The 6,666-nt window shown below is 36.0% G+C and overlaps 1 protein-coding gene across 2 annotated transcripts in view; it reads right to left on the bottom strand.

Moving 5' to 3' along the window:
* Positions 1 to 2,575, bottom strand: part of Cbp80 (Nuclear cap-binding protein subunit 1) — a 63,423-nt gene extending 60,848 nt beyond the window's left edge. For both annotated transcript variants that reach the window (XM_089105782.1, XM_089105781.1), the window contains exon 1: positions 2,428 to 2,575. The gene's annotated coding sequence lies outside the window, so the exon portion shown is untranslated. The remainder of the gene's footprint in view (positions 1 to 2,427) is intronic.
* Positions 2,576 to 6,666: the final 4,091 nt, after the last annotated feature.

The following is a 6,666-nucleotide window of genomic DNA, read 5'->3' on the forward strand; positions in this document are numbered from 1 at the left end:
TCAATATACCCACTCTTTTATATATCTCAAACTGAAGACTAAATGAAAAACCTGTTTTGACAGGATGATGCAAGACACCACTATAGAGAAATACAATGTATAGCATCGTTTTAATTGCGTATACAATATTTAAAGTGTTGTTTTTTGGGGTTTGGGGGAGGGGAAGGTACCTCAGTTAGGTTTTTATATATGGGATACCACCAGATGGCTAATTTGACAGTGTATATATATATACAAATCTTGAAATTAGCCAACCAGCCAACCAGTATTTTAAGCATAGGAGTCCCACTGAACATAAGGAAACATATTAAGAAAACAATTCTTACTCCATAATATGCAGAATAATCCTAGCTAACACATTTTGCAGGGGGAGAACCTTTATCTTCACTTCATTCCTTGTTTTTCTAAGAAATTCATGAATTTCTTAGGACCTATATATTCACAGAGTATATACCCCCCCCTCCCTAATGTGAAAATATATACCTAGAATTGCATCCTTATTCTAAATATAACATCCATTTGCATCACAAATGAACTTTACTCCCATATTAGCCATATGGTGGATGTCCTTTATATTTTAGTTATTTTCAAGAGCTCAAAGCAGGCTTAAATTTCAGATAGAAGTGATTACTATATTTGTAAAGAGCATAAAAAAAGGCATCAAGGGTATATTTGCTTTATTTGTTAAGTCAATAATATGATTTGTGAAAAATTTACCAGAAGTTATGGGTATAACTTTTATCATTCTAAAAAATGAGAGAAAGCCTGAAATTTTGTTTGACTGGTAAAATTCTACTTTAGCTACTTTTGGATATCTTGGAAAGGGGTTAGGTTAGGAAAATGATACTTTCAGGGATGGTTCTACACGTTAAAGTATATCCCAGAAAGGTATTTTGAAGTACCTACCTCCACTCCTTCTCCTTTTGGTTGGTCCTCACCTTTGATGACCTTTGAAAATCTTGTGTTATAAAAGTGACATCTTACAAAATAGATCTCCTGCTTAAATGATGTATATCAAAATTGTTTTGAGCTTGACAGCTTTTCTCAATCTCAATGTATAAGGTCTTAAAGACATGCAAATACATTTCCTAAATCTTGAAAAGATATATTGATATGGCTTAAAATTCTTCTCAAATAATAGAAGTTGCATTATCAGAACTAATACCAGAGAAAACCAAACTGATAACTGAAAATTAAAGTAAAATGTTCTTTTATCAAAATTTCAATAGGTTTCAACCTTTCATGTAGGCAAATTTTAGGACCCTCTAGAGAGAGAAGGTGTGGAGGTAGATATTTCGAAATACCTTCCCAGGATATACTTTAGCCTGTACATGTCATGTAGGCAAATTACCAGGACCCTCTTGAGGGAGAAGGAGTGGAAGTAGGTACCTCAAACTACCTTCCCAGGGCATATTTTAGCCTGTAGACCCATCCCTGAAAGTTTCATTTTCCTAACCTAACCCTTTCTGATGATACCCAAAAGTAGCTAAAGTAGAATTTTACCATTGGACTTTATACTGCTTTCGGTAAAATTCTACTTTAGCTACTTTTGGCTATCTTGGGAAGGGGTTAGGTTAGGACAATGAGACTTTCAGGGATGGGTCTACAGGCTAAAGTATGTCCCGGGAAGGTATTTTGAAGTACCTACCTCCACTCCTTCTCCCTCTAGAGGGTCATGAAATTTGCCTACATGACAGGTCTATACCCATTGAAATTTTGACAAAACAACATTTTACCTTAATTTTCACTTATCAGTTTCTTTTTCTCTGGCTTTAGCTCTGAAAATGCAATTTCAGTTATTTGAGCTGAATTTTAAGACATATAAATAGTTTATTTTCAAAATTTAGGAAATGTATTTGCATATCTTTAAAACCTTATAAATTGGGATTGAGCAAAGTTGTGAAGCTGAAAACAATTTTGTTGTACTTCGTTTAAGCAGAAGATCTATTTTTCAAAGTTTCACTTTTATAACTCACATATTTTTAAAGGTCATCAAAGGTCAAGACCCTCTAGGGAGAGAAGGAGTGGAGGTGGGTACTTCAAAATATCTTCCCAGGACATACTTTAGCCTGTAGACCCATCCCTGAAAGTTTCATTTTCCTAACCTAACCGTTTTCCATGATAGTCAAAAGTAACTAAAGTAGAATTTTACCCTGCTTTCTATAAAGTAGTGAAAGACAATATTTGATTCTTAGTATGTAGCCTAGGCCTAAAGGATCAATGACTAGGCCTAGTAGCCTAGAGTCAAACATTGTAAACCCTACTTAGGCTAATATATTAAGCTAGCATACTTTCTTTAGATGTGGTTATACACTACATATTAATGTATATGACACCTATTAGCCTACCCATGTTTTGTGTCAAGCTTCATTTCTAGCCTACTGAACCCTAGGTCTATGAATGTTACTAGCCTTGAAATATACTTGCCTAGCCTTTCTTGAAGAGTCAATTTCACAAAAGAAATGGCTACAGGAATTTTTCCTTTGTATAAGTAAACAGACAACTTTACAATAAATTCCAAAATCCACAGAAGTTATTTTGTGGCTTCTGTTTCTTCATAAATGTGGAAATAGTTGTCAATTGCTCTTTTACTATTTCGGCGCTCTAAATAGCAACTGGTGCATGCAAACTTGGTGAAAAATGTCAGTTTATTCACGAAAGCAAAAAAGTTGAAGAAACAATCAAATCAACGAGAAAATTCCCATGTAAATAAAGTGTGCAAGTATTTTGAAGGAAGTTCCTGCAACAAAAAACAGAACTTTAAATTTCTACAGTTATGCCGAAAATACAAAATGAAAAGTATAAAGCAGCAACGTACAACTTCGATCATGTTGATCTTTGTCCCATGATGGCTTGTGCCATTAAGTTGTGCAGTAATTCAAATGTCGCATTAATCGTTCAGGGCCTTTTAAGTATTTTGACCATTTATCTCGTTTTAATCGTGATCCAGTTTGCAAGGCCAAAGCTAGATTGTTTATGTGTGCAGTGTTTCAAGAAATAATCCTGGACCAAAACCGGTTCCAAAAAATTGCCAAGATCAGAGGGCCATCATCAGAACCAAGAAACCTGTCTTTTCGGTTCCACTTCCCCCAATCGCACCCACGGTAACCTTTTACCAATATTGCGTTGCTGGATCCCTTCTTCATGGTCACCGCAGGTCAGACAAGATCAGCATATATATCTGGTTCCCCTTGGAGCTCTCCCCCTTCCTCCCTCCCCACTAACCCTCCCCCAATCCCTAAATCTATCCTTCATAACATATCAGCCTCCTGTGTTTCGACTAGAAGCCTCGCCGCCCCATTTAGTAATAGGGTATCAGAAGAAACTGATCTTGAAGAATCATTGGAACAACAGGAAAATATCTGGCCAAGGACTAAGGGTAAGACTAAGGTAAGACAATACTCTTCTGACATTTTTGCTCTACCTAGTTTTTTTGTATAATAATGCGGAAAGTTTAAATACAGATAAGATTATAGAGTTGGAGAATTTAGCTCAAGTAATTGGAGCCTCGATAGATAGGGAACAGGGATTCATAGGGAAAATTCGGATCTACTCAGTTTGTCCGGTAATAATAAAATGATAAAGTTACGCTGACATAACCCCTGGTTTGGAAAAAAAGGGAGGAGGTCTTATCAACAACTAGGGGAAATACCTCTCTTGATGTCATTCTAACTAATCTGAATAATTTTTAGTCCCCCCTCAGCTTTACCTCCATTTGGGCGGGAGTTATCATTTTTACCTCTTCCTGTCCCCCTTTTTTAATTTTAAGCTTTCATTCTCAGTAACTTATGGCTCTTACCACCCCCCTCAAAGTACTGGTCTTCTTTCTTTTGGAACGTGGCTGAGTACTGAGGATTGGGTCTGATATTTATGATTTGCATGATCAGAGTGAAAAAATCACAACTTTCACAAAAAACTAAACGGTAAATATTTATTTTCTTTCCCAGAAAAAAGACTTAAAAAGTGCTCCGGTGATAAACCATTCATCAATCAACCCATAAAATCGCTAATTAGAAAAAAATTGAATCTTTTCAGAAATGGTAAACTGTATGAAGTAAATATACTAAGAAAAGCAATTAAAAAGGAAATACGTTAATCTGCCCTATCCTACTAGAAGAATGAGGTTAAAGAATTGTTTACCAATGAACCAAAAAATTGGTATTCTGAAACAAAGAAGTTGTGTGGTAGGAGTCTAGACCAGCTTGATTTCAACCTACTGGAATCCCCTGAAGTTCCTGCTAATAATTTAAACAAGTTCCTTGCCTCCATTGTCCAGAGCCTTCCGGCATTGTCTTATCAATTACCTACTGATGATCTCCCACCTGCTTTCCCATCCATATCTTCGTCTGAGATCGAAAGAAGAATTGGGAAACTACGAAAAACAAGTGTCTGCCCTTTAAATATCCCTTTCCTTTAATTAGTGATTTCAGTAACTTTCTTTCAAAGCCCTTGTCTGTTATTTTCAATGAAATTAATGAGTCTGGCCAATATCCACAAATTTGGAAACAAGGTTTCATAACCCCCTTGAAAAAGAAAGATGGAAAACCTGGTTTTGAAGGTGTTCGTCCTATTTCACTCACTCCTATATTCTCTAAACTATACGAAGGATTCCTTGCAGACTGGCTAAAGGAAAAAATCCTACCTCTCACTGACCTGAGACAATTCGGAAACATCAAATTCACTTCTACTTCCCATTACATTGTTTTTCTTATTGACTCAATTGGGAAAATTCTCGAAAACCCTAATTGCTGGCTATATTTAATTTTCATGGACCTTCAAAAGCATTTGACCTTGTCAACCACAATATTTTAGTTGAGAAACTTATATCCTGGGTAAATTGGTTGTCTCCTTTTTGTCAAATAGATCACAAGTGGTCAAAGATCAGAATCATTATTCCAGTCCCTCTCTGTCCACAATGGAGTACCCCAAGGTACTCTCCTAGGTCCCCTCCTGTTTTCTGTTATGATAAATAGCCTTGCTAAGGAATTTCCTGACAGATGGAAATTTGTGGATGACCTAACGGTTGTCGAAACCTGCTACAGAAACTTAGTAAGCAATCCTACGAGCATCCTCAATGATATCGCAGAGGACGCTGCAGACATACACATGAGAGTAAATTCCTCTAAATCTATGATAATGCCACAATATGTTTGCTCAAAACAGCACCCCTTTTCCTTCTTCTTCTTCTTCTAATTCACAGCAGGCGGGCTATTCAGTTGGTACTATTTAGCCCTCTTCTTTTTGCTTCACTCTGTGGGCTACAGAGCTACTGTCTTGGTTGTCTCTTATTTATTAGATATTCTCAGATATCTTTCAGTAGATCTTTTGACTCAAGGAGTTCAAATATAAGATGATAGATATCGATTTCTGTGATCTGTGTGCAGGTATAGTTGGCTAGGCTCTTGGCTAATAGTAAGATTTTGTGGTATTTGAAGTATTTTAACAGTTTACAAAGCAGGGTATGTTTTGCAGACGTCAGTATATTACATTCAAATAGGCAATGGTCAATTGTTTCATTATTCATATTACAATGCCTGCAAAGAGGGAACAGGGGAACCACTTGAATTAGAAAACTTATATGAGAATGCAAGGAAATTTAGTCCATTTGTTCCAGAACGAATTCTATGATAAATTTTAGAAAGATACTTATTGGGAAAGGGGGAAAGGATAGGATTAATTTTATTAAAATTAATATCTGATAGCCTCCATCGGTAAATATCTCTAATTGGGATTGGTCTCCCACTTGGCTGGTCAATATTTATAGCATTTTTTGCTATTTCATCAACCTGATGATAAGTTTTTATGCCACTTGAAGCAAGATTATCAATAATACTGAGACAATGATAAGCGTCAATGTCCAACTTACATTGAGGAGCTGAGGCAAGTAACTCAAGGCTTGATAGAGAGTCGGAATATATGATAATATTATTTGAATTTGCAATCAAAGGTTGGTTTTCCTTAAGGTGTTCTAATGCCATGATTATGGCATTTAAATCAGCTGACATTATAGATAAATTTTTATATAATCTCTCGTCCATTACAATTTTCAGATGAGGAAGGAATGCACCACTTGCAACCTTTTCATTCATTTTTGACAGATCAATAGATATTTTGAAGTGATTTTTATAGGTAATTATATTAAGTTCTGCAAATTTTTTCTGGACAAAAGCAATGGAGGTTAAATATTTATTCCACTTTGAGAATTCATTATTTATTATGGGACTTGACCAATTCCATGGGGGGGGATTGGGGGAAAGTGGGTGTACCAGACTTTGCTGGTATGGGGAACTTCTTCTGAATATTGGCATACTCATCTGCAATGCCTCTATACATGGCTGGATTTCTTAACAAATTATGTAATGTGTGTGAACTATTTAATTCAATTTTTGTAAGATGTTTTGTCAAGAGAAAGCTACGCTCTCCCTTATTGTTGTTAATCCACTCTCCATAAGCAGAAACTTGGTGCTTGTGGGTTTCCTAAGACAAAATATGACACGTGTTATATCATTTTGTGTTGTTTCAATTTTTTGCATCTGGGTCTTTGCACATGCACCATATACGATGAGCCCACAGTCAATATGGGGTCTTATATGTGATTTATAAAACCGGAGTAAGGTTTTCTCCTTACAGCCCCAGGGTGTGGAAAGAAGTCTTTTTAGTATATTT

Source organism: Artemia sp. Qi Xiang Cuo, chromosome 20, assembly GCF_049724085.1.
Source record: "Artemia sp. Qi Xiang Cuo chromosome 20, ASM4972408v1, whole genome shotgun sequence".
Lineage (NCBI taxonomy): Eukaryota > Metazoa > Arthropoda > Branchiopoda > Anostraca > Artemiidae > Artemia > Artemia sp. Qi Xiang Cuo.